The 3,553-nt window shown below is 44.4% G+C and overlaps 1 protein-coding gene across 1 annotated transcript in view; it reads right to left on the reverse strand.

Annotated features, from left to right (window-relative positions):
* Positions 1–3,553, reverse strand: part of LOC119421085 — a gene marked incomplete at its 3' end in the record, with an annotated part of 641,076 nt that overhangs the window by 423,979 nt on the left and 213,544 nt on the right.

The raw sequence follows: 3,553 nt of genomic DNA on the forward strand, positions 1-3,553 counted from the left end.
CTGAGGAGATCAGATGTTGGAGGTTTAGGAGGACTTGAGGAGACCAGATATTTGAGGTTTAGGAGGACTTGAGGAGACCAGATGTTGGAGGTTTTGGAGGATCCACGTTTTCTAGGGGTTCAGCAGTTCTGGATCTTCTTTACTTCAAATTCAAATTCAAATATACTTTATGAATTCCAAAGGGAAATTAATTGTTGTTGTAGCTCATCTTGGTTTCATTAGAGTTGTTCTAGATACTGATAGTTTGGGGCAGGAAGGATCTCTTGTAGCAGTCTGTCCCATAATAGATCTGAAGAAACTGGCTGCAGATGCCAATCCATCCACCCAGACCCAGCAGACCTCTCGCCCTCTTGGGCAGCAGGACCGCCTGAATGCCAAGCAGAACTCCTCCCTGAGCGATGGCCATTTTTCCCAGCAGCCTGCCTCGTTACTGTGGACTTAACTGCAGGTGCCAGGGGATGATCTCAGTCCTCCTGCTGTGTTTCCCACTACTTCCAAGATCTCGGCGGTCAGGCAATCGAGCACAGCCTCCAGGTAGACGGTAATGCATCTGCGGCACCTCCTTTTCAACTCATTTGGGATTTGGGGCTGTAGCTGAGGTCTTATTCGACCTTTTGAGATGCTAGAAAACCACCTTGTTATCATGGTTACGCATCATAACAAATGTCCAAAAGTAAAAAATGTTTCAGTGAAAATCCTTCCAGCGGCACAGCATCTGATACCAGAGGAAGTAATCATCCAAAAAAAGTGATTTAAATCCAGAAAAATTTGTAATTAAAGTTTTCAAAAGCAAAAGCTCAGAATGAATGTAACAGTGCTACTCCAACATGCAGCCACCTTGAACGGCACAATTCTGGAACACAAATGTTTTGTCATCCTTGGTGGCAGAAGATGACCTGTAGATACATTTTTGCATTGATGGAGTCTTTCTTAATGTTTACGCTTCCCATGCCTGAGGCACTAATGTACCCCCATACCGTCAGAGAGGCAGGCTTCTGAACTATTAGCTGACAACAGGTTGGATGGTCCTGTTAGCTGCTGGCTGCTTCCTCTCTCTGCCCCCACACCCTTCTCCTGATTCAAACTGTGGCTGAGTGGTTAGAGCAGTCGTCCTCTAATGGGAGAGTTGGTGGTCCAGTTCCACCAACAGGCACATGTTCCGTTGACCCTGGGCGAGACACTGAACCCCTCACTGCCTCTGATGTGTCCCATCGGTGTCTGAATGAGATCTAAAGCTCCGATTAGTCTCTACAGATTCAGATGATCTTTGTAGAGATGTGGTAGAGTTCTGTTTGAACGTGTGTTGGAGGTCAGAGGCACAGGTTGTTGTAAAGAGCTTCGAGTGTCTTGGTTGGACAGAAAGGAGCTGTAGAAGTTCAGTTACCGTTCAAACCGTTTGGGTCCAACAAAACCAAAAACTCAAGACTCAAACATTTTGAACCAAACATTTTGACATTTCTGATCAGAAAGATCTTTGAAACCTGACATGAAGAGATTTGATGAGAAGTAAATCTAGTTTTTCTAAATGTGTGTGTGTGTGTGGGGCCAGCAGGCACGGGGTTCTTTCATGTGTCAGAGACACATCAGACCCGGTCGTTTGTCTCAGCTTGTTCTGTTTCCTCGTCCACTCAACCTGAAAATTACACCTTTGGGTTTTGATGACGTGATGCAGATTCTGGGTCTTCCATGGATCAGTGTGTGTCTGTTTAACACACACACATTGAAACTCCAGCACTTTGAAGCATTTACTGCTGGAACGTCTGTTTGATTTAAAAGATGGAGAAACGTCCAGAACTTCATTTTTCTGAAACTCCAAACACCTTTATCCATCTAGCATCTGGTCACAGGGTCACTGGTGCCCATCCAGCAGTCACTGAGAGGTGGGGGACACCTGGACAGGTCTCCGTCCATCACAGGGACACCTGGACAGGTCTCCAGTCCATCACAGGGACACCTGGACAGGTCTCCGTCCATCACAGGGACACCTGGACAGGTCTCTGTCCATCACAGGGACACCTGAGGACATTTTAGAGTCACCAGTCAGTCTAACATGCATGTTTCTGGTCTGTGGGAGGAAACTGGAGTACCTGGAGAAAACCCACGCAGCACGGAGGGAACATGCAAACTCCACTCTGAAAGACCCCAGACCAGGATTTGAACCAGCAACCTTCTCACTGAGAGGTGACAGCTCTACAACTGAGCCACCCTGCCGTCCACTCCAGAAACTCATATTATTCATTATTTTTATTTGTTTAATTTTATTAGAAAATCGATGCTATTTACCACGTTTTGCTCAATATTTGAGGCTTTAATGTCTTTTTCTCACTGGTTCTGTAAAACACTCTGTAACTTTCTGTTTTTTTTTTTTTAAATAAATCTGGAGTCATAATTGATCTGAACGGAGTGATGCAACGTTCCTGTAAAAGTTCAAAACTCACGACTCGTTCGTGCGGTTTATTTCTGAAGCAGAAACACGGAAGACGGAGAAAGTTCAGAACGTTGAACTTTAAACTTTAATTTAGAAGAGCAGGAGTTTTATGACAGAAAGTTTGAGAAAGCAGCTTTTAAAACCAGTCGTTCTTCAATCAAGACACAATGCTTTAAGTTAAAAACACGTACACACCGGTAAATTAAAACATTTTGAAACTGATCAACGCATTGCAAACAAACCTGGTTTCCATCAAGGTCATTTTTATCATTATTTTTAAAGAGCAGTTATATTTAAGACACTTTTATCATCAGTGTTTTCTCACCATGTTTTATGTTTTTATTTTTATTGACTCGCTTTCTTTCTTCCTTGAACAGAAAAAAAAACATGTTTGTCACACGATTAAAAATCTGTGTTGAAATTAAAACATGAGATATTTGTATTTAAGAGACATTTGGACTTCATCGTGAGTGAAATCTCTTATTTCCAAGGTAAGTGAGTTATTTACAAAGTGATTTGAAGAATCCGTTGCTTCATGGTGGAGCAGGGGAGACGGGGTTGTTCACCAGATATTTGATGATGGTTCGTTGTTTGTTAATTGTCTTATTTATGGTTGCTTGTAGGTTGCATTAGAGAGGGGAGGTCCAAGGACTCCAGATGCAGGTGAAGACGTGATCCAGAAAGATGAGCAGGCAGGTTGAAGGTGCTCTGTGTTTGGTCCAGGCAGATGTTTGTCGTTTGCAGGAACAGGATGACAACAGGGCGCGGTCACAAGGAGTGAGGAGGATTCAGCAGACACGAAGGAGCAGGAGTTAGAAGTTACAAGAAGAAAGAAGGTTAGCACAAAAACGACAAGAAAATGTTCTTCGGCTGTCACTTAAGTTGCTCAAGGTGTCATAATGTTCCAGCGTCGGATGAACCACTGCCAGGGGTTTGAGGACCCGGCAGAGCCATCAGGATCAGATGTGGACAGGTGGATGACTGGATGACAATCAGCTGTGGGAAAATGATTATGGCTGACAAACTAGGAATCCTACAGTAACACCCCCCCCCCCCCCCCCCCCACCACCCCCCTCTGCACCACCCCACTTCACGACCGTCGAACGTCTCGATCTGCGCCGACAG

The sequence above is a fragment of the Nematolebias whitei genome, chromosome 1 (assembly GCF_014905685.2).
Source record: "Nematolebias whitei isolate Nwh7 chromosome 1, NemWhi1, whole genome shotgun sequence".
NCBI lineage: Eukaryota > Metazoa > Chordata > Actinopteri > Cyprinodontiformes > Rivulidae > Nematolebias > Nematolebias whitei.